The following is a 25,503-nucleotide window of genomic DNA, read 5'->3' as shown; positions in this document are numbered from 1 at the left end:
TTAAAGCTCTCAGCAGGTTGCACGATTGCGCACACAAGAACAGAATGAAGTGTTTTCAGGCGTGACCATCTACAGCCTCTGTGAGTGCCGCAGCATATCACTGCAGTCATCCAGGTGAAGAGAATCTCTAAAAAAACGAAATCTGGACTTCAATTCCTGAAACAGCTTCTTACTCACAGCAGGAGTGAAAGCTCAGAAGTGTGTTCATTCTTATTTATGCTCTCTTTGGCTCTGCTATCACTTTTAGACCCCATCGCATCTCTGTAGATAACAGCAACCTCATCAGAATGCACTTGTGACAATGTCATATCTGCTCTGGACTCAGCTGGTCATCATAAACACTGACAGAATGATAAAGAGCCCATTTTAGGCCTGTAGTGTTACGTTGTAGCAATGTTTAAAGTTCAGAGAAGAAGGCTGGAACCGACAAACGATCAACGTAACTGTTGTGTATTGTTAAAGGGTTACTTCTCTGATTAGCGTATGGCTTTGTATCAGTAGAAACTCTGGAGTATATTTGAATGGTCATGATTCCCCTCTCATATCCACCTGAGACAAGAGATTTATGCATTTTATTTCTGGAAAAAATCTTACGATGACGGAAATGTCATCAATTTATTATAATATAATATAATATAATATAATTAATATAATATAATATAATATAATATAATATAATATAATATAATATAATATAATATAATATAATATAATATAATATAATATAATATAATATAATATAATATACAGACATGTTCCGTTTTTTATTGTAGTGTCTGTCCATTAAAGGTCCCGTTCTTCACGTGTTTTCAAAGCTTTGATTATGTTTACAGTGTGCAATATAATGTAAAAACACAGTATTTTTCACCCAATTTACTTATCTGTACAGCGCTGTTTTCTCTGTCCTAAAAACCTGATGATTTCCTTGTTCTATGAAGTCCCTCCTTCAGAAACACGTAACGAGTTCTGATTGGGCCAGCGCTTCCCGTGTTGTGATTGGACAGCAGCTTAGCGCACTTTGCCCGGAAAGGTCCCGCCTCTTACCATAACGGGGAGATGCAAGCGCTGAATGCACGCTCTTCTCCACGTGGGAGAGCAACAAGACCACTCCCCCTTTTTTGCTTGTTCTTGTGGGCGGAGGGTTAGTCAACAAACGGTTCTAGTGACGTCATTCCTGAAGGAAGTGCAGGGGTGTATTCAAACCGGCCGTTCGCTGTAGGCTTTGAAAGGGAAGTTCTGTTAAATAAAATATCTGGCTTGGCATTGAACTTTGAGCTTTATAATTTTACAGGTATTATTTATGCTTCAAAAGCAACATTACACACTAACTAAAGTTTGAAAGATGGAATCGCAAAGAATGGGACCTTTAACTGAACTGATTTTATAAAAGTAAACGTGGTGGGAAAGTGATCCAGTTATTCAGTAGCGGTGGCTTTGGGAGCATTCTGGGAATTGTTGTCTTTCATCCCCATGAGACAAATACATTTTCCATCTTCTCTCAGTCTAGAAAGCACCAAATTCAAAAATAATTTCACCTTTCTACTACATTAATGATCCAGTTTAAATACAGATTCATCTTTCCAGCGCTGAAGTACCCCTTTAACATTTCCATTAATTCACATTGTTACATGTGTTTCTGGAAATGTTCCTGTGTTTCTGGAAATGTTCCTGTGTTTCTGGAAATGTTCCGGTGTTACACCTGTGATGCTTAAGACAGTAAACAGAGCAGCCACGCTAAGTTTGTGTGTGTCATCCTTGCCTGTATGCGGCATTATATTCTTCCAAAAGACACAACAGTAACTTTAATCATGAACTAAACTAAATGGCAGCCCCTCGCAGATGACTGCCGCAAAACACATCTTGCACTGTCGTAACTCATTTCATCTTTCCGGAGCTCCTCCATGAGCATCAAGACCGACGTGGCAAACAAGTGATGTTCATTAGCACTCGTTCCTCCGGCCTCACTCCGTTCCCACGACTCTCGGCCCCACACAGCCTAACACACATGTGAAATGGAGGACATGCACAGGGGATGAATCAACGCAGTTTTAATATTGACTTCTTTAAAAAGACAGAAAACACGGCAGAGTAAGTTAACATAAGAGATTCAATAAGCTTGCACTAAAAGAATTTTTCTTTACCAGGTAGCAGGACTGAAGAGCATGATGATGAACTGAAGAAGGTAATGGGAAACTCAGAATGCAGATATTCACCAATTCCCATCCTGTTTTGCTAGCATATAAAAGTCATGATCGCATTGAGGTCTGTCTTGTTTGTTCCTCATACAGGGTTTCATAGTTTTATTTTGTTAAATGGTGGACTGGGGTGCTTTGCGGGATGCCTTTGGCAATGGCCGTTCCCATGGAAACATGTTTAACACGCAATAGTTTCTGCGCTATATGAGTCACCAAACAACAGGTATATTTTGATTATGAGCTATAAAGAGTGCCATGTTCATAGTGAGGTGTGCTGTGGTGTGAATGTGCACGTACGATCGCTGTGTCCATCATGTTTGCGAGTGCCTTTGATCTATTCAGGTGCCTATGTTAAGTCAAACTTGATTTTTTTTTTCTTTTTTCTTCAAATAAAGTTCTTTTTCTCACTCAACCCATGTCTGATACCTGCTGTAAACAAAACTGTTAAAGACTTTTCCTTGGAAATATAGGGGTGGCGTAGTTGGTGTTGATAATCTTATTCTGAGGTCTGCTTATTTCTGTCTATGATGCTAAAGAGAATTTTACTAAATAGTAAAGCTCTCCTCCATTTATATTTCCCACACTAACATAGGTAAGTCTTTACCTTGTACATACAACAAGACCAGAACTGAATGTGAAAGAGTGGAGTATTTAAATTGGTGACAGGTGCAGGAAATTAGAATTCCTAGAGGTGCCTGGGATCAGGGGAGATGAGCTGAGGGATCCGTGTTTGTGACATTTGAAGGCTACGTTCTGTCCAAATTCGATCCAAATTTGTGTGCATATCCAATTGAAAGAGAAGAGACGAGACGAGACGAGACGAGACGAGACGAGACGAGACGAGACGAGACCAAGAGGGAGGATCATTTATTTTGCTAATAAATTGAAAAAATGCAAAATAAAAAAATATATTTAATAATAAATACTGCAATATTCCATAAAAAAAGAATTGCCAACATTGAGTCATATTGTCTGTAACTATGCATTATGAGAAGAGTGTAGCTTGAGAAGCTACAGTTTCAAAGCAGCTTCTCCAACACTAAAAATAAACAGAAGAAGAAGAAGAAGTAATAGAGTACGGGAACGTGACAAGATTTGTAATGGTCACTGCAAAGCACTACTTACATGAACAACTTGGTCTGGTCAAAGAAAACTGTCTTTTGGGGTTGAACAAAAAAACATCAAAGAGATCTGTAACATGGAACAAAGAGCAGCTTGAAAGGATAGTAAGTGTGTGTGGATGTGAACTTGTTTCACAGGAGGCTGTGGACAAGATACTGTGGATATAGTTGTTATTCACTAAATAATCTTCCCCTCTGTAGCATGTGAGGTAAATGCAAAACGTGTCACTGGCATAGAAATTGTAAGATGACACCTAAAATGTTCAATCTCTCCATGTGTTCAGAGACATCAGAGACAGGTGAACCACCACCTGTTCTGGTCACCAGACAGTATGCAAAAATGGATGCCTCATCGCATTGGTCTGGTGTCAGAGTGGTGGTGTCTTGAAGCTGCAACTTAGAGACATCAGATGGTTTTTTTGTACTTTTTGTTGTGAAATGGCACAACTAACACAAGCTAAGCACAACACAAACTAAGCAGCTTTATAAAATATAATATTGTCATTTTTCACTTTATTCAGTCAGTTTAATGTTGATTCAAATCAGTTCAATAACAGTTTTGTTTTCATCTGTTAAGTTTACACTGAACGATTTAGTAGTCAGATAACGTTTTTTTTTTTACACTGCATGACTATTTAGAGTAGCATTTATTTGTTGCTGTACTCACATGGTGATTATGCAAGATCACCTTGTTATTAGAAATTATAGCCCGCAAATATCCAAATTCTCTGCGCTGAAATAAAAGCAAAAAAAAGGTGAAGGAGGAGGAAATGGTTGGGGAGACGCAGGGAGGTCTATGCTTAAGCTTATGAAGGAGGGAGGAGCCTGAGCTTTTGCAGGGGATTGAGCTGTACCGACTAGAGATAGTCAGGCTCAGCTCCATGCACAGCTTGGGCTCTGGAACTACAGTTCTTGAGAGAGGCTGGACTCTGCAACTCTGGATTTACCCATGGTGAGAGGTGGAGGGCTGGTGTGGGTTTTCTTATAGGCCTCCAGCTCAGTCGCCATGTGTTGGAGTTCACCACAGTGAACGAGAGGGTTGCTTCCCTGTGCCTTTGGGTCGGGGATAAGTCTCTCACTGTCGTATGTGCCTAGGGGCCAAATGGCAGTGCAGAGTACCCCGCCCTCTTGGAGTCTCTAGGAGGGGTGCTGGAAAGTGCCTGGAGGGTTGTGATTTGGAGGAATGGTCGTCCTGATCTGAACCTGAGCAGTGTTCTGTTATTGGATTTCTGTGCTACTCACGGCTTGTCCATGTGGAACAGTGTGGTTTTCATCCCAGTCGTGGAACAGTGGACCATCGCTATAGTCTGTCTAGGGGTGCTTGAGGGTTCATAGGAGTTTGCCTAACCAATCCACATGTGCTTTGTGGATTTGGATAAGACATTCAACCGTGTCCCTCGAGGTATCCTGTGGATGGTGCTCTGGGAGCATGGGGTCCAGGGCACCCTTCTTAGGGCTGTTCAGTAGTGATGGGGAGTCGACTCCAAAAGAGTTGATTCCTCGACTCTGAATAGCCCCAGAATCGGGGTCGACTCCAGTACAGGAATCGACTCTATGTGTGGACTCTGTTGCTGTGTCTGAAATTGCTCTTGTTTACTGAATCTCTCATCTACAGTGAATAGAAGTAGAGTGCACTATAAGCAAGGAGTGAATGAAATGAAGCGAGCCAGACTTGTTCCCAGTGCATGTTGGACTCCGGCAGGGCTGCCCTTTGTCACCGGTTCTGTTCATGATTTTTATGGACAGAATTTCTAGGCACAGCAGGGGCTGGAGAGTGTCCGGTTTGGGGACAGCATGATTCCATCTCTGCTTTTTGCAGATGATGTTGTCGTGTTGTCCTCTTCAGACCAGGACCTTCAACGTGCACTGGGATGGTTTGCAGCCAAATGTGAAGTGGCTAGCTGACGAAATGAGCTTTCTCCACAGGGTGGCTGGGCGCTCCCTTAGAGTTAGGGTGAGAAGCTCAATCACTCAGAAGGAGCTCAGAGTAGAGCCGTTGCTCCTCCACATTGAAAGGAGCCAGCTGAGGTGGATCAGACATCTCTTTCGGATGCCTCCTGGACGCCTTCCCGGAGAGGTGTTCCGGGCATGTCCCACCGAGAGGATACCCGAGGAAGACCTAGGACACGCTGGAGGGCTGGCTGGCCTGGGAATGCCTCGGTATTCCCCCGGAAGAGCTAGAGGACGTATCTAGGGACAGGGAAGTCTGGGCGTCTCTACTTAGACTGTTGCCCCTGCGATTCAGCCCCGGATAAGCAGATGATGATAATCTATTCAAATATGGATTTTCCAGTCTATAAGTTCTCCTGAACTTCCCGCTGGCCTGTTTCTTGCGCTCTCATTGGCTGTAGGTAATTGCCGATATAGTTTTTAGTTAGTCACACAGCAGACAGTGTGTGTGTGTGAGATTGTCACTCGTGAACGAAGGCCAATTTTACTAAATTTTCGGGCATTTGTCTGCAATTCCATAAAACCTGTCAGAGAGTAAAAAGCTGGCCTAAAATCGCACAGTGCATTGGTCTCATTACAGTCAAATAAAAAAAAACACATTACTGAATAATAATTGGTGAATCATAATATACTGCCAGATGTGCAAGGATTTTCTGTTCCAATCCATTAGAATCCCTTTTTGTTATTCCAATTTTAACAATCAATATCAAAATGTAGGAAATGTCACATTAGGGTACTCAAATTTTGCTGAGAAATGTATGCAACATTTAAGGTTAAATATGGATGCATATTTGTTTATATTTCAAAGTTGGAGAGAAGAGAAGGCCAAACATCTATTATGAAGCGGTATAGGACAGTGAATCTGGTCAGATCTGGTTCTACAGAAGTAGTTTTCAACACTGTCTTAGTTTAGTAAACAAGCCAGTTGCAGCCTCAGGTCCCGTGGGGGTGGCTGGCATTTTTCAAAGTGATTGTTCACATATCTCATTTGTCAAGCATGTGCCCCTGTTATGCCAGATGATCCACATTCAGACTCAGCATTGATTTATTATGAGGTGCAAATCTAATCTGTCATATATTGTGGCATTTGAAATCACATCTCCTGTTAAAACATGTTCATCTCTATATTTGAGAACTTGACAAAGTGTTGGCTGTCATCTTTATGTGCTAAATATTTCTGTAAGCTAAACAGATCAATCATATTTATCCCTTTGGTAAAATGTAATTTAGTATCCTTGAAATGATCAGAAGGGCAACAAAAATGCTTCAAATCAAAATAGTAGCTCATAATTAGAAAACTTGTTTTTTATTTACATAAAATTGGATGAATAGCCTTGTTTGCTTCATTATATGTGCATGACCGAAAACTAGATACTTAAATGTATTTTGACAGTTTTGTGTTGACATGAGGCAATCTCTTGGCTTTTTCCTTAATTAAACAAGCTTTCTCCTCTAATGAAATTTCTAATTATTCAGGGTGGCTTCATGAATAAGCTTTGATATTTTTATATTAAATGTCATATACATTGCAATGTATAGTACCATATTTAAAATTGTGTTTTTCATCATTTGGGGTCCAAACCTTAATTTACCTGAAAACTACCTGTGCCTCAGGTCTGGATTAGAGTGCAGATCAAGCCACTGTTTTCTGTCCGAGCCTGGCCCGCGTCCAACAGAGCAGTAACCGAACCCAACCCGAGCCCTGCTGGCGTTCAGATAATTACTGTATGTCTGAGCCCGACACAGTTAAAATAAAGCAATGTTCCCTCACACTAATGACACTCAGATTTCTTTGTGTGTAAAGCCCGCTTTTATTAAGCAACTGTAGGAAGGCATTCTGAAATTTTCACAGATGAGCACTTCAGCGTGCACATGGGACAGCAAAGCACACATTAACACAGAGCCCAATCAAACAGACAATTGAAATTAAATTAACAAAGGTCTACCAAAAATGGCTAACAGACCAAAACATTACCACAACACAAATGCAGCTTATTGAAATGAAAGTCATTCTCACCATTTTTCTCGAAAACTGTATGGCTACTAAACTGCAACATGTGATCTATTTACATTATCTATCCATCAAAGTTTAGGCTAAATAAGGTTTTATGCAGAAAAAGGATTGCATCAACTGTTGATGGCTTCAAGACTGCGCTCCTCTCCAGGCACGTGCAGGGGGTGAGGGGACGGAGGGTGCTTGAGCACCTGCCTCTTTGCCCCTCTTTGCCCAAAGTTCTCCTTTTGTCAAGGCAATATATATGTGCGTGCGTGCGTGCGTGTGTGTGTGTGCTGGTACTCCCTACGTTATGGGGACAAAATGTCCCCACAAAGATGGCAATATCATATACATTTTTAGGTCCGAACATCAATTTACAAGATGTTGAGGAAAACATCTTATAAATCACACAGAAGGAGTTTTTTTTTTGAGAAAGTAAAGATGCTGAATGTTTCCTGTGATGGGTAGGTTTAAAGGGGCAGTGTAGGGAGATAGACAATACGGTTTGTACAGTATAAAACCATTACACCTATGGAAAGTCCCCATAAAACATGTAAACACTACGTGTGTGTGTGTGTGTGTGTGTGTGTGTGTGTGTGTGTGTGTAGTAGGCCCTTTTGTGAAGGCCTGCCCCATCTAACTATTAGTAAAATTAAATAATTAAAAATAAAATGAATCACATGATGATGACCTTTCACCCGACGACCTCATCTCTCACTCCGCTTGTGCCAGTGGAGAGTGGACTGAGAAGAGGATTCTTCAATACTGCGGCTACTGGTAAGTGTTGTTCTCAGCGAAGTGTTTGTTTAGTATTATTTTTTATTATTTTACAAGAACGGCGTGGAGAGATCATGGAGCTGTTGTTTATATTGCTGTTTTCTGTAAGTCTAGTTTGTAGAAGTAACGTTAAAGGTGCCCTAGAATGAGTTAAAAGAATATGTTAAATTATTCTCTGATATCTACATAGAGGGTATGTGGCTTATTTAAGGGCAAACATATTCCAGATAGAGTTTTACAGGTCAATTTACAACCCTAGAAATTGTCCCTAGGATGTAATATTCTGTTTTTGCCTTATTCAGAAGAGTCATGAATATTAATGTTGAGCTTTGCTCTCATTGGCTTATTTCAGCAGTTCAGTTGTTCAGCGAGCCGGCTCGTGAGTCCTGACCGTCCTGACGGAACAAAGACAGACTTAATGACACTTTAAGCTAAACATATTAAATAGAAGATTGCTAAAATGCAACCTACTTGTTTATTTGGTGTTTTCAGATCATCCGCGCACGAGAAAGAGATTGTTAGCTTGCGGTTGCAAGATTTCAGTCATTTAAATCCCCCAAACAGAGCTTTTTCTGTGGAAAAAAACACGTATATTATCCTGTGTTTTACCTAAACATGTCCAATCTGGCAACCATATGCACGCAAGCTCTATCTCTCATGCGGATGATCTGAAAACACCAATAAACATGTAAGCTGCATTTCAGCAATCTCTATTTGAGATGATCTGCTTAAAGTGTCATTCAGTCTACATTTTGGACTTTTCTTTTTTCGTCAACGATATTGCATGTTTATATAACATGCTGCTACGCAGTGTGGTGTACTCTGAAATACAAGCATGCAAAAACATTATAGGCCTACACTGCAGTTATATTTTTACTTATATTTTTAAATTATAACTTATATTTTTTACAAATTGAATAATACCTTGTCAAATGACTGTTGTTTTAACTTATATGTTGGAAAAGGTGACGTTTGCTAGAAGGATCGAGTGAACGATCTGTAAGCAACGTATCTGCGGTTGTATTTTGTAATACAAAATAATATTAACCTTTGTCATTAGACACACTATTTAGTTTGGTGTGGTACTTGGTGTTTCCTATTGTTACTGTACTAACATCTTGCGTTATCTGTCTCTCTAAGAAACTTTCAATTTAATCAGAAATTGTTTAAACAGTCAATAAGTGGATAAATTACTACTTACTGCTTGCAGGAATATAGTTGCCCCTTTCTTCAGTTTAAGACGCTGAGCAAAGCTTGCTTGAAATGGGCCGAACAAACAAAAATTTTGAATGAAATTGTTGTGGTATCCGATAATAAACCTTAACCATATGACATATGAAAGTCCTCACGTCCCCTGCACAGCCTGAACATGACTTGTCAATGAGAGTTGCCGTTTTTGCTATCCTTCAGTGTCGCTTGTTTATCTGCAGTCCCGATGATTCGGCTTTTTCCCTTTGGCAAGGTTAAATCATTTTTTCATTCTAGGGCACCTTTAACATTAGTTTGCTGTTTAATGGAGTAAAGTTTCACGGGCGTCGAGTTACTCGTAGAGTCTTATCCTTTTCTGTTGTTTTACTTAAAAATATTTATTAAAAAAACTTATTCCAACACTGGTAAAGGCTTATACTGATTTATCATCCTCTGAATTAGCCAATATCTGTTTTTATTTTCATTTAAATATATATATATATATATATATATATATATATATATATATATATATATATATATATATATATATATATATATTCAGAACAGGATTCATGTTCATGTCAATAATGTTCATCACACAGAATATTGTAGCTTTAATGAAAATACATCTGTATTTAATTTATTATTTGTGCAGTTTAGAAAGTTGTTACGTTAACTATTACGTTTTTGGTATATGTCTAACAGGGAAGGCCACGTGTAAATATAACATTTATTATAATGGGTTTATATAAAGATTGTTTTAAGTTCACTTAAATTAAGTGTTTTTTAAAGCCTAATAAATGTTGAAATAGCTTTAATTTATACTGTAATGCAATGTTATAATGTTTCATAGAGACAGAGATCAGTGATACTGGCCTTCATTCATAAAAAGATGCCAATACAACACATATTTACAATATGCTGTCTTTAAATTGTTTCTACATTAATTTGGAGAGTAACTGAAATTATGACATTATTAAAATATTAAAAACGCCCATATTTTTAAATCGTGATTAATCATGATTAATTACAGAAATTTTTTGATTAATTAGTTAATTTGTTCAGATCGATTCCCAGCACTAATTTTAATATGAAATATGTTTTTCTGTAACAGTAGTGTTTACAACAGCAAAATCACTATAGTCTGTAAACTCAATAATATATCTCTGGAAATAATACATTTAAAAATATCGATGTCAATATAAAATAAACCTGACCTAACATCAAAGTGCAGAATAAATGCGATATGGCCCTAGTAGATTAAACGAAAAGTTATGTAAATGTCCCTTTGTTTGTGTGTTTTGCAGTGCAAAGATGCCTCGCAAAGAGAGGAGAATAAAACAAAAAAAAGAAGGAGCTCCTTGAGGCAGCAAAAGGCAGTGGATCCCGATCTAGCTGGTTTACGAACAGCATAACACATGTAGCCTTTGTTTAAATGCCTACAACTCATCCTCCACTTATTGGTAAGATTACTAGGACTCTGTGATTTTTAGTAGGTGCAGACAGAATGAACACACACATTTTAGTTTCTTTATTTATATTTATATTAGACATAATATCATCAAAATCCAACTACATCTCAGAGTCACAATGCAATATATGAAATTATGATCACTGTCTATATAGCTTTTTCTTTCTCACTCTTACCCCTGCCATGGCCCTCATCCTTTCCCTCTATTAATGTTTCTTTCTCAGATGCTTTTCTGAATCTTATTTTCTCTCCACAGCTCTTGGTGTGCAGCAGCCTATATGAGCATCTCCCTCTTCTTGTTGCAATCAGCCTTGACAGCAGTTGCAGTACAGTGAGCGAGTTACAAACACTTTCAGCAATATTTACATCTTGTCACGGTCACATACCAATTGTTTAATCAGCTAATATATCTCATATGCTTGCTTTAATGTCTATAGTCTCAGATATACTCCAGCAGTATCAGCAGCAAACCCACTAAAGGATTTATTTAGGAATTTAAGATTAAAAGATTTTACCAGAAAAGTTTTTAGACGTTAATGTTAAAAATATTGTATAATATTTCTATTTGTTTTTTTGGGTTTTTTTGCTTGGTTTTTTTTTTTTATTGTATAAATGTAACTCAACTGAACTTGTAATTCAGTTTTTACCAGGAAAATAGCCACATATACTGACATGGCATTAATTAAAACTATTATGTACTGTACGAAATGGGCCACGTTGATTTTGAATAATTACCATGTCGTACACAGTGTACTATAACAGCTTTTCTTTACTATTCTGTATAACAGAATCATAAGTATAAAAGTTTCTAATCCCATTAGTTATTAATAGGTGCAAAGAAAATATTTTTTTAAACTTTTGACCTTTGAAATGGTTTCTTTTTCAAAACTGCATCACAGCATTTGCTGCCATATCAATACAGAAATATCCGTATCGAACGCAAATATGAGAAAGGAATGTGTAACAATATATTGCTGTATTGATATTTTGAGCACAGCCTGAGTAAAAGCCTTGTTCCATGTGCCCCTTTTATACTTTGATCACCTGCCCCTCTAGCGGTCTCTGCACGGCCCTGCTCCTCTGCTGAAGTTGTGCTGGAATGCAAGGATGCCGCGGGCAATATGCATGCACGTGTTTTGCCCTCTATGGTTTTGTGTTGTCACAGCTAAACAATTCCCTTATGAGGGAACTTTACACTGCGTCCACTAGGGACAGCTTCGGGAACAACTTGCTATCACTTCAGTGTGATAGCATCTGATGCTATGTATGTCAACTCAGCCAATGGCAAACGTGAACGTCACGGGCGGGTGACGTCACGACCAGGAAAGGATAAATACACCTCCGGCCCAATCAGACCTCACCTTTTTACCTCAGCAAAGCACTCTGTGTAAAACTGTCTTGTCTATTTATTGTTGTCTGTCCGATATAATCAGCTTCAATATTAAAACAGTCATGGCGAACACATCATCTTTCAAACAGTGTGCTCCCCCGTGTCCCCGTTTCCTTACGGGGGGAGATACACATGATTTGTGTGTGATGTGTTTGGGAGTGGAGCATGCTTTGTCAGCCTTCGAGGGGTCTGACTGCGAGCATTGTGAGAGGCTGCCGCTTCGCACGCTCCGCTCCCGCCTGTCACTCTTCGAGAAGGGTGATCAGGCTCGCGTTCCCTTTGGTTTTGGACCCGCTGCTGGCGAGGCACAGCAGAGAAGGACATCGTGGGGATCGCAGATGGATCTCACGGAGGGATTTGAGACGGGTGCGAGCGCTCTTTCTCTGCCTTCACCCGCGAGATCTGTCGCTCAAATCCCGGTGTCAGAAGCCCACGCTGCGGCTTCTTCCGCCCGGGATGAGAGCCCGTCATCTCAACACTCCAGTTCGGAGGTGGATGTGTTGAGCGTCGGTTTGGGGGAAGATGATTCGCCATCTCTTTCCCCAGCACATGAAGAGCTGGTGGAGGTGATAACTCGTGCTGTGGCTAAGTTAAATATTCAATGGCCAGCCGAGAAACAAGGCACTTGTCCCAAAAGCAAATTAGACAAGCATTTTCTTACACCTAATATTTCACCATCACCACAGGTCCTGCCTTTCTTTCCCGATTTACACAGTGAGCTGTGTAGATCGTAGGAGAAGCCATATTCATCACGTCTCTTCAGCCCTCAAGTGAAAACATACAGTGATATAAGGGGGCTGAAAGAATATGGTTATGGGGTGATGCCTAAAGTAGATCAGACGCTTGCGAGCTATCTGTCTGAAGGCCCCTACGCTCTCCACTAAGCCACTAAAAACAACCTCAGGGCTGGTGGGGAAAGCGTACATGGCAGCAGGGCAGGCTGATGCTTGTTTACATACAATGAGTATTTTACAAGCGTACCAGGCTGAACTGCTGGGTGAGTTGGATGGCAGTGAAGGGTGGAGCCCTGAAGTAGTTCAAGAACTTCGTCGAGCCACAGATTTATCGTTGAGAGCCACCAAGGAGACCGCCAGAGCTATTTGGCGATCTATGGCAGCCTTGGTTGCAACAGAGAGACATTTGTGGCTCAATTTATCTGATGCCCCGCTTAATCTTTCTGGTCTGTTCGGCGACGCCATAGGCACGGTCGTCGACAGATTTCAGGAGGGTAAGAGGCAAGCGGAGGCTTTTAAAAAATATTTACCGTGTCGCCACCAACCCCCTGGGGCTGCTGAGCGTGAGCAGCCCCAGCCGTTAGGCTCTTCATATAGGCAGCAGCAGAAAGAGAGTGTCGCGTCGCGTCGCGTGCTCCACACCAGAGATTTGGTGGGCCGGGCCGGCGCTCTCAGCCCAAGACTTCTAAGCTGAAGACCGACCTGAGGGTTGTGCTTCAGGCAAAGAAGGCTTCGGTTTAAAAGAGCTCCTGATGCCAGTGGTGCCAGTGGATGGGTGTTTACCTCAGTATACGGTGCCCACTCCACTTCGTTGCCCTCAGGGGACCGTTCTGCCAACCCTGCCACCCTTGGTGCTTCGGGGTGCAGCGGTTTCCAGCAATATGTCTCAGGCCACCGAGGTGGCTGGCGTGAAAATATCAGAGACCAGCCTCGAGAGGCTGGTTCCCTTAGTAGATTTTCTGGCAGAATGGAAGCTTTTACCAAATATATCGCTTTGGGTCCTGCAGACGATAGGGAGAGGGTACAGAATTCAGTTTGGGTTCCGCCCACCTCGATTCAACAGAGTGCTTTTAACATTAGTGCATCCGGAGCGGGCTCTGATAATGGAACAGGAAGTAGAGACTACTTCTTGTTATTAAAAAAGGAGGCTATAGAACAAGTCCCTGTATAGGACAGAGACTCAGGTTTTTACAGCCGATACTTCATAGTTCCAAAGAAGGATGGAGGGTTGCGTCCCATATTAGATCTTCATCATCTGAATTGTACAGTCAGAAAACTAAAATTCAAGATGTTGACGTTAAGTCAAATTGTGACTCAAATCAGATCCGAGGATTGGTTTGTCACAATAGATCTGAAGGACGCATACTTCCATGTCTCCATCCTTCCACAACACAGGAAGTTCCTGAGGTTCGCTTTCGGGGGCAAAGCTTACCAATATCGGGTTCTTCCATTTGGCCTAGCTCTTTCACCCCGCACGTTCACAAAATGCGTAGATGCAACGCTGGCTTCGCTCAGGCTGCAGGACATACGCATTCTGAACCATATAGACGACTGGCTGATGTTAGCACAGTCGGAGGAGATGGCGGTTCGGTTGCGGTTTTTGGGCGTAGTTTGGGATTCAGTGTTGATGCGGGCGGTTCTTGTGCCTGCACGCATTACTGCTATTATATCAGCCGTCGAAAGAGTAAAGCTAGGCCAGTCACTCACTGGCCTAGCTTTCAAAAACTGTTGGAGTTGATGGCAGCAGCGTCCATCGTAATACCTTTTGGCCTGCTGTACATGAGACCTTTACAGTGCTGGCTCAGGACCAGAGGGTTTTCCCCGAGGGGGAACCCTTTTCGTATGATCAAGATTACACGGTGGTGCATCTGAGCCTTGGTCATATGGAAGAAAAACTGGTTCCTGTCCCAGGGTCCTGTCTTGTGAGGGCAGTGTCGTCGAGTCACTCTCACGACGGATGCCTCTCTCACAGGCTGGGGAGTGGTAATGGAAGGTTGCTCAGCTCAGGGTCTGCGTCTGTATGCCTTTCCACCAGTTGTTCTGCTCCAAGGGGGTTCTGGAGAAAATTCGCCAGGAGGGGATAAGTCTACTGCTAATAGCTCCTTACTGGCCGAGCCGGATTTGGTTCTCGAACCTTGTAGCTTTGCTCGATGGCTCACCCTGGAAGATTCCGATCACGAGGGATATTCTATCTCAGACGGAGGGCTCAATATTTCACCCCGCCCAGAAATGTGGAACCTGTGGGTTTGGCCTATGTGGGGGCTGAACTCATAGAATCTGGTCTTTCAACTAAGATTGTAGAGACCATCCTTAGCTCCAGAGCTCCATCCACGAGGAAACTATATGCCCTGAAGTGGAGGCTTTTCACTTCTTGGTGTCAAGAACGACAGCTAGATCCAGTCAACTGCCCTGTTGGTTCAGTGCTAGATTTTCTACAAGATCGTTTCTCTTCCGGGTTAACCCCTTCTACACTAAATGTGTATATGTCAGCTATATCAGCATACCATGCCCATGTGGATGGTATCACTGTAGGGAGGAACCCGTTGGTGAAAAATTGAACCTTATATGTCCAGTGCGAGCACTCAATGCTTATGTCCACAGAGCTGCCCTGTGGAGAAAAGTGGATCAATTGTTTGTGTGTTTTGGCCCGCATAATAGGGGTCTTCCTGCGTCCAAACACACACTGAGCAACTAGATAGTCGAGGCTATTTCTCTAGTTTATGAGTCTTCTGGTCAGCATTGCCTCTTAGCTATCAGAGCTCACTCTAGTAGGGGTATGGCGGCCTCTAAGGCCTTGGTTTCGGGGGTTTCCCTCAAAGATGTCTGCGATGCGGCCGGTTGGTCCTCGCCCCTTACGTTTGTAAGATATTATGATCTTGATCTGGAGTGCGCTCCAGGTTCATCAGTGCTTCTGTCTTGAATGTGCAGTTTCACACGACAGGTAATTTGGTATTATGGCGTTTTGGTATTTCGTTCCCAAAGCTGTCCCTAGTGGACGCAGTGTAAAGTTCCATCGTAAGGGAACATCTCAGGTTATAACTATAACCATAGTTCCCTGAGAAGGGAACGAGACACTGTGTCCCCTTGCCATACTCCCTGCATCCCTAGGATCTTTGCTTCGGCAGTGTTACTGAGGTCTGATTGGACCGGAGGTGTATTTATCCTTTCCTGGTCGTGTCACAACACACTGGGGGTGTTCCCAAAGCTGTCCCAAGTGGACGCAGTGTCTTGTTCCCTTCTCAGGGAACTATGGTTATAGTTATAACCTGAGACGATTTCCGCACACAGGAAAACGGATGTTCGGGTAATATTTTAAATTGATCTTAATCACAAAAACAAACCTTTGCATCAAGTCAAACAGGCCCATTGGCTACTTACATAATAAGCTGTTTTAAATGTAAAATGTTCAAAATCATGTCACCAGACTCTTGCTTATGAAGTGCAGAAGGTTTTATATTTTGCCACAACAGCCGATTTGTGGACAAGCAGAACGTCAGAGCCATACCTCTTCCTGGCAGCACATTTCATTGATAACACTGGGCAACTCCAAAGCTACTGTCTCCAGACATCTTACTTTCCAGATGACCACACAGGCAACATAATTGCTCAAGGTCTAAAAGATGCACTGGCATCATGGTCGTTCCCCGAAGATCGCATGGTTTGCATGACAACAGACAGTGGGGCTAACGTTGTCAGTGCATTACGGATTAACAACTGGCAGTGGCCCCGAATGATTAAAAATGCAAATAAGAAAAATAAACAAAGCTGTTTTAAAACTGTAAAATAGCCAAATAAAATGACAGGAATATAATAAAACTAAAATATAAATTAAAATATAATAATTATAATATAAAATAGTAGTATAAAATATTATGAAATGTCATTCATACATTCACACTTTGAATGTTCAATGTTATAAGTCTATTATGCTTTATTTTAAATGTTTTCCAGAGAGGAGCATGCGGGACCCTAGAATAGACAGAGCCATTGAAGTATGCAAGAAAATCGTCACTGTTTTTTCCAGCACCTGGAAAAAGAAAAAAGCTCTTGCTGATGCACAAGAGCAGCTGAAGCTTCCTCAACACAAACTGATCACAGGGTCACCAACAAGATGACGCGTGGCTCAAGACAGCGCGTGATAGAGAGGTTTCTTGAGCAAGAAAATGCCATTCGTCATGTTTTAAATGCAGACAAAAAGCACAGGCACCTTGTGCCAACAAGGCAAGATGTTCAGGTGCTGGAGGCGGTAAGCAAAGCACTTGGTCCTCTGCTAGAATTTACAGACGCACTGTCAAGCTAGTAACTGCAACCTGCTGGTAATGGTGGTATAATTGTATGGGGGATGTTATCTTGGCACACTTTAGGCCCCTGACCATGTCCATCCCTTTATGACCACCATGTACTCATCCTCTGATGGCTACTTCCAGCAGGATAATGCACCATGTCACAAAGCTTGAATCATTTAAAATTGGTTTGTTGAACATGACAATGACTTCACTGTACTAAAATGGCCCCCACAGTCACGGGATCTCAACCCAATAGAGCATCCTTGTGATGTGGTGGAACAGGAGCTTTGTGCCCTGGATGTGCATCATATATATATATATATTAGGGGTGACCCCGAATAGTCGAAGATTCGATGCATCGATATGCGGAGCCTAATTCGACCACCGATCTCACGGTCGAATCTTTGCGGGTGTTATGAAACAAGGATCATACCATTTTGGCAATATGGGGGTGCTCAATATTTTAAAGACGTGTCACGGCGCTGAGCTGAGCTGAGCATCCGGTGTGCGACCCCTTTAAGGGCGCTGAGCTTCGCACCGTGCCTTTAAAATTCGAAAACGTTCAATGAGTGTACACACACCGGCGGCAGCATTCAGCACCTGTCCGCGGCCACTCAGGAAGTTTTTTTAAATCTTGCCGCACCACAGAGCGCTTTTTCAAAGTTTTATATTTAATTTATATTATATTTCCCTCAAATCATCAATGTACATATTGATTTAACCCTGTGCTACAAGATACACTCATCGTGCAGCTCTTCTGTCAGTCAATTCAAAATTGAGCTTGCGTGTATATAGCTAATGTGTGCGTCAGGTGGCGGAGTGAGATCCTGAGGCGCAGTGCTGAACTTCGCATCCTTCACCCCCTTTAGGCACAGTCGGCTGAAGAACGTGCATGTAAACGCACTCAAAGGTTTATTTATCAAAATTGTATATATTTGTGTGATGTTCTGGATTTCGATCGCGGCATTAACATTATATGAGAAAACGGTTTATGAATGTTTATCCACCACATTACCTTTTAGGATTTAAACCTAAATAAGAAAGCCATTGTCAGTTTGTCTGTCAGTTGGCAGGCAGTTTTGGTCGCTTTATTAAAAGTTGCTGCTGTGTGCAGTGTGTAAAAGAAAATAACAATAGTTTTACCCTTCTACTGACAAGTGTCGTGCCCCTTCTAACCCATTCACACACACATAGATAATTCAACTATCAATCGACTATAGAAACATTCAACAATTCTGATTCGAATGTGTAAATCCTTAGTCGAGGACAGCCCTAATATATACTGTCTATATATATATATATATATATATATATATATAATTGTTTTTCCCTAGCTAAAAAAACAAATGGCCTCTCTAAAAATTAAAGCTGGTCCATGAAATGAATTTCCTGGAAACAAACAAAAGGGCCAGAGATTGATAGGCGCTTGTATAATGAAGATTATTTATAAAGACTGTATGTAAACAAGTCACTTCAGAGCAGTTTGCCATTGAACTCTTCACATTTAAACGTCCACTTCAGCTTTTGCACTGTCAGTATTTACTGTATTCATAGTGGTGGTTGAGGAGAGACCCCAGACACGGTTATATATATATATATATATATATATATATATATATATATATATATATATATATATATATATATATATATATATATATATATATATATATATATATATATATATATATATAAACCAAAAACACATTGAAGCCAATTTAGACCTTGGTTCTTAAAGTGACCATAACATTAAACAAATTTTATTTTAATAAAAAAATAACATTGATTTCTTTGCTACCAATTTCAACACCTTCCATATTATAAACAATGCATTTATTTAATCAAGCTCAAAAAATGGCTCAATCTTGTGGCATTAAATGGGAAAATATATTTGCACATCCCTGCCTCCAGAGAATGACATATTACAAATTCAAATAGTTCCTTTTCTAATCTACAGTCCATGACGTGCTGCTAAGCGCAATGGGAACTTCTTTATCGTGACCAGCTGTGAATGTACTGTGTAAAAAAACAAGTCAATGAAATTGACCTAGAGCTTGTATAGCCACTGCTAGTGACATCATCAGAATGCGCCAGCATCAGAAGCTATAAATAGATGAGCCACAGGTGCGTCATCAGGTCTTTGTCTTCAGAGGCCATTTTGTGTTGGTGTGCATTAAAAAAAGCTCTCTCTCTTTATCTGACTACAGATCTTTGTTAGGAGTTAGATTTCAACTGGCAGTGTGCAGATTTTCTCTTTCTCATCTCTGTCTCACAATTGAAAAGAGATAAATCCAAAGAAAACCAAGCAGAAAAATGTGTCAACAAATTAAGCGCTGTGTTCCGCCATGTTCTTTTCCTATGCTCGTCCCTGCTCGTCTTAGCTACTTCCAGAGCGCACCTATATTACCATTATGTGGCTACCGCAGGGATTTGGTTGACGAACAAGTCTCTTTTGCTTGCTCACTCGCCAGATCTATATGTTTCCTCATGTGATACCGAAGTACAGCCTGGTGTTTCTTTGGGTCATGCAGGGGATGATAATAAATCTATTTTTGGTTTGCAGACTCCAAGCAGCCAACCTCTAACCTTTTCCTTCGCACGACAATACATCTGCTGAGGAATTAATCTATGTATTTTGTACAGTTCCTGGAAGGGAGGGGCTAACGACCACCCAACCTCTCCCTGGTCCTTCAAGAAAAAGAGAGGCGATAAAGCAGAGTGTAGCGAGTCGCGCTCCTCCTCGAAAACACTCGGGGCCGGCACTTCACACTCAACAAACTCCCAGGGTGGATCTCGGGACTATTATTAATAAAAATAAGTCCTTATGGTCTTGCGCCCAGTCTGGTAGGGGTAGTCGCCAGTGGGAAAGGGCGCGTCAAACATTTGCTTGCCCCTTCCTACTAGGGGTGGCATGGTACATGAAAAAAGCCTGAACCTTTCGGTTCGCTTGTCTCGTTTTGGAGCATATGCGTCGCATGGTTCAACGCATGTGCAATGTATCCGTACGTTACCTCAGACTATGGGTGTCCTTTTCATGCAAAATAAGAGGTGTGTGTGTGTGTGTGTGGCCATACAGTAAAAGTGGAGTGCTGCAGGTCACATCATGTGTAGAAATGGCAGGTGGGAGAGATAAGGAAGGCTGGCCGGAGTTGGAGGATGCACCAGCATCATATAATGCCAGCTTTACACCGCACGCGCAAGCAGTGTGTTGGCAGGGCAGAAGAAGTGTGAATGGACGGGAGCCCGTTGTGCACTCACACTGCCAGCGTTTGTCTCGCGCAGCTAAACCGTGTGTCGTGTATTGCACATACAGACGAATATCGTCCATTCTGTCTCCTTCTCTGCTGTTCTTCTCTGACACCTGTCCTTCTCCTGCTTTGATTTATCATGGGCAGAATATATCTGCAGCAAATGCATATAACATGTTGTGAGTATAGTTCACATGATAAATGTAACATTCAAGTTAAGATAAGCTTCTAGTTTTAATAATTTAAACAGGCCTTTGAAGCTTGGGCAAAAAGCTGCTCATGCTGAATTAAAGACTAAAGTTCTGATCCAAATTGACATGATAACATGAAAAATGTTATGTTGGAGCTTTAACAATTAAAAAAAAAAAAAAAGAACCATACAGAACCAAAAACTGTGACCCTAAAACCATGTTACGAACCGAGCCGTGGATTTTATGAACCGTGCCACCCCTACTTCCTACTACCCTCACAAAACCACTCCATCCCAGCCACCTCTGGTGATTTGGTGGGCAGGGTTTTCCAGCAAAATGTTAGACATTCCGTGTCTAAATTCTGCTATCATCCAGAACATCTAACATCCCCTCAACAGGAAGTGTTAAAATAAATACCTCTCTCAGAGAGTCTGGCAGCATGGAAACTTCTGCCAGGCGTTTCTGGGTGTTAAGCACAGTACAAAGATACAGGATCCAATGTATTTGTCATCATCCACGTTTCAATGCCATGGTCTTCAATTCCGTGAAGCTGGAGCTGGCACACTTACTGTTACAAGAGCTACAACTCTGGGCAAAGAGGTCATAGATCATGTCCCAGAGAAGGAGTCGGGCTACTAGATCCTTCCTGGTTCCCAAGAAGGATGGGGGTTGCGCTGAATCTTAGGTCGAGGCATAAACCGTATAGTCAAAGCGCTCAAGTTCAAGATGTTAACCAATGGTTTAAGACATTTTTTTGATGGTGGTTGCAAATTCAACATCTTGATTGGTTTGTCACAATCGATCTCAAAGATGCAATTTTTTACATCGAAATATTGCCACAACACAACGTTTCTGAGGTTCGCTTTCTGGGGCGAAGCTTATCAATTTTACACACGTATACAAAATGCAATGGATGCAGCACTGGCTCTATTATGATGGCGAGGCATTCCCATTTTGAGTGACATAGACGATTGGTTAATACTAGTACAATTGCGAGAGGTGGCAGTTCAATACAGAGACATTGTGTTTGCTCATCTAGTTTATCTAGGGTTTAGGCTCAAGAGAATGCCATTCAGCACACCGTGAGCAAAGTCAGGCTAGTCCAATATTTCACTGTTCCTCAGTACCTTAGAGTGTTAGGTCTCATGGCATCAGCATCCACTGTGATCCCTTTGGTCAAGACCCCCTTTGAACCTCTAGAGTCAGTGTCTGACAAACTTCTGACCTTAAAGATGGTTTTTCTCATGGTTTTAACTGGTGCTCCTCGTTTACGGGTTACATTGGTTGTCTTCCCGGTCATAAGTGACCGGACACCTAAAAATTAAACTTCCTCCACCCCACTAAAACCAATGCAATTTATTTTTCTTCAATAATATTTTTTCTTTTTAATTTTGTATTTTGAGATGATTTGATGGTATTTTTTAATATTTATGCAATAATTATTGTCTATTTTTGCCATTTAAAATTATAAAATATATATTTTTTAAAACATTTTATTTAATTTTTTTTTTGATTGCAGTGTTTTAGGTTAAAATAGAGACTAGGCCTTCAAAAAAAATAACTGAAGGCAGATTAGCGCCCTCTTTTGGAATTATTTAAGAAATTATGCAACCATGGGTGATATCCACTAGAGGTCTCTATGGAGGGGCTTTTGAATTCGTTCACTTCATTCACTTCGTTCACAAGTTCACTTTTCAACACATTTAATAATTTTTTTTAGCTGGATTTGAATAAATATATAAAAATAATCAAATACCATTTTTATATTATTACTTTTTTTTAGAAATGGTGATTTTTTTTTTTTCTGTGAATTTGTGTTTTTGCAGATTTCCCATTCATTTCCTATGGCAAGTGGGAGTATTTTTTTTACAACCACTTAGCATGCTCGAATCATGCCCTCAATTCTTTTGTGTGTTTACATACCTAATGTTAGAAAAGTCACCAAGTTTCATGTCATTCTGACGAAGATGTGATTTTTAATAATTCAAAATGTGGTTCATAGGTTCAGTTTTTCATGGGTGTGTGTGTGTATAAGTGTGCGTGTGTGTGAGTGGATGTGTCATTATCACACTCCTGATGTTTTAGAGTGTCACCCCTTTACTGCTGTGTACTTTTTTTCAGCATTGTGGCCGATTTGTAGATTGTACACACAAATATCCAGCAAATATTTGTGTTTTTGCAGATTTCCCATTCATTTCCTATGGGGGTCATTTTTGACCGAAGAGCACAAGTGGAAGTAATTTTTCTATGACCACTTAGCATGCCCGAATAATGCCCTAATTTTTGTGTGTGTGTTTACATACCTAATGCTAGAAAAGGAACCAAGTTTTATAATTTTCAGATGAAGATGTGATTTTTAAAAATTCTAAATGTGGTTCATAGATTAAATTTTTCATAGGTGTGTGTGTGTATAAGTGTGCGTGTGTGTGAGTGGATGTGTCAGTATCACACTCCTGATGTTTTAGAGTGTCACCCCTTTACTGCTGTGTACTTTTTTTCAGCATTGTGGCCGATTTGTAGATTGTACACACAAATATTCAGAGAATTTTTGTATTCTTGCCGATTTCCCATTATTTTCCTATGGTCGGTCATTTATGACCGAAGACAATGAACGTTACTTTTTTTTAAATGACCAATTAGCATGCTCGAATCATGACCCCAATTTTTTTGTGTGTTTACATACCTAATGCTAAAAAAGTCACCAAGTTTCATATCATTCTGATGAAGCTGGGATTTTTAAAATTTTAAAACAGAAAATTTTTCGGTCAGAAATGACCGAAGAGCACCAGAGGGTTAAAAAGAATTTGGGAAATCCATGTTACTGTGTTTGTGTGTGTGTGAGATATATATATATATATATATATATATATATATATATATATATATATATATATATATATATATATATATATATGCCCTTTAAAAAAGGACAGGGCGGCAGAAGAATTATCCAGGGGCCTTAATGGACATGCCTTTTTTTAAATAGATTACAAACTTGCTGTCACACAAAATTGCACAACATATTGGGACAGTGATTTCAGTGATCACACCCGACAGATTTCTTTTGACAGATCTCAGAGTAATATTAACGTGCAGTGTCTGAGCCATTATGGATACAAAGCTCTGTCCATGTAAGCAAATGAACGGCAAAATATGTTCTTTGGAAGATGACAAGGTAAAAGGTGAAAAATGAAGAAAATTGCAACCACAATAAAGTGGTTTCATGACATTGACTGACAATGTGCGGCCCCTTGTGCATTTGGTACGAATATAAAGCCCAGTGAAAGCACAAGCTGTCCCTGTCAGAGAGGGTGACTTACAAGAGCGAGAACAAGAGTTAAATGTTTTGTTGAAAAATAATAATTTTAATGTAAGATGTATCATAAATCCATGTCATATGCATTTAAAAAATAGTGAGCTAGTGAGTCTCAATTAATATGTATATATTATTTAAAACCAATTGTTAAACGTGCAGCATGTTGCTAGCCATTTTCATAATGCACTGCTACTGTTTAATGGTAGAAAATCAAATCAAATCACATTTATTAATATAATGCTTTTTACAAGTCCAGTTGTTTCTAACCAGCTTCACAGTGTTAACAGGAAGATAATACAACAGAATTTGATTTGGCTGTACAGCCACTCTGGTGAAACCGGTGATGTTATCCAGCTAATTTCAATTATCATAGTGCAATGTGGGCAGATCAGTAACATAGTTGAAATGTAGGTGTCCACAACTTAGCAAGCCAAAAGCCAAAGGCAGCAGAAGCATGCTTTCTACCTGTTTAACATGGCCTACAGTAACTGCAAAAGCTCACGTGTATTTTGTCTTTTGTGTAAGGAACGATTTCTGGATATCCATACATCATTTTCCGCTTATCCAGGGCTGGGTCGCGGGGACATAAGCAGAGAAGCAGAGACACCCAGACTTCCTTCTCCCTAGCCACTTCCTCCAGCTCTTCAGAGGGAACCCCGAGGCGCTCACAGGCCAGCAAGAAGACATAATCCCTCCAGTGTGCCCTAGGTCTTCCCCAGGGTCTCCTCCTGGTTGGACAGGCCCAGAACACCTCTCCAGAAAGACATCCAGGAGGCATCCGAAAAAGATGCCTGAGCCACCTCAGCTGGCTCCTCTCGATGTGGAGGAGCAACGCCTCTACTCTGAGCTCCTTCTGAGTGATTGAGCTTCTCACCCTATCTCTAAGGGAGCGCTCAGCCACCCTGCGGAGAAAGCTCATTCCGGCCACCTGTATCCGGGATCTTGTCCTTTCGGTCATGACTCACATCTCATGACCATAGAATATATTTCAGGCTATATAATAAATGTGAAATCTTTTGTTTGAATTAACAAGCATCAGCTTTCAAAGTAATGATGATGCAAATTCCATATTTTGGAATAAAGCACAGCACCTCTTTTGAGTCTTGCTGCTGACTTGCATTGTAAATGATCTGATGTGTCTTTGACTCTAATAAACCCCTGATGCGAAATATCAAACAAATAAACAATCAAAAGAAAATGAGAAGAGCAGACAATTCAATTCAATGAACAACATCAGTTTTCACAACTGATTCTCGTCTTTTACCCATTGAGTTCAGATGAGAAAATGTATGTTTATTACTATATTTCCTTGGGGAAATGTTGATTTTATTTTTTACCCCGATAGTTCCTCTGAAATTTTAAAGCTGTTTTAATCCATGAGCAAGATGCTGATAAAATTATTGTCAAATTAAACGAGATTCCAGATGGTTGTTTGATCATTCCATTTTTATTTTTTTTTTTTGTAAATGTTGTTTTCATATATAACTGTGGGCCTGAAGACCTGAGTTTTGATTAGCTAGAAATATGATGGTGCCCTTGAAATTTTATCAAGCATTCAAAAGAACAAAGTGTAACACTGAAGAGAGAACAAGCTGGGAAAGGCCTCAAGAGAAACTTTACATTTGTGATGATTAATT

General features: G+C 40.6%; 1 long non-coding RNA gene across 2 annotated transcripts in view; it reads left to right on the top strand.

The window, feature by feature from the left end:
• The window catches only part of LOC137092238 (uncharacterized), a 172,956-nt gene extending 147,886 nt beyond the window's left edge, over window positions 1-25,070 (top strand). For both annotated transcript variants that reach the window (XR_010908188.1, XR_010908187.1), the window contains 4 exons: window positions 10,538-10,693; window positions 10,958-11,036; window positions 16,777-17,071; window positions 24,392-25,070. This is a non-coding gene — a long non-coding RNA (uncharacterized lncRNA). The remainder of the gene's footprint in view (window positions 1-10,537; window positions 10,694-10,957; window positions 11,037-16,776; window positions 17,072-24,391) is intronic.
• The last annotated feature ends 433 nt before the right edge of the window (window positions 25,071-25,503 follow it).

Source organism: Pseudorasbora parva, chromosome 11 (genome assembly GCF_024679245.1).
Source record: "Pseudorasbora parva isolate DD20220531a chromosome 11, ASM2467924v1, whole genome shotgun sequence".
NCBI lineage: Eukaryota > Metazoa > Chordata > Actinopteri > Cypriniformes > Gobionidae > Pseudorasbora > Pseudorasbora parva.
This window is presented reverse-complemented; position numbering and strand designations above follow the sequence as displayed.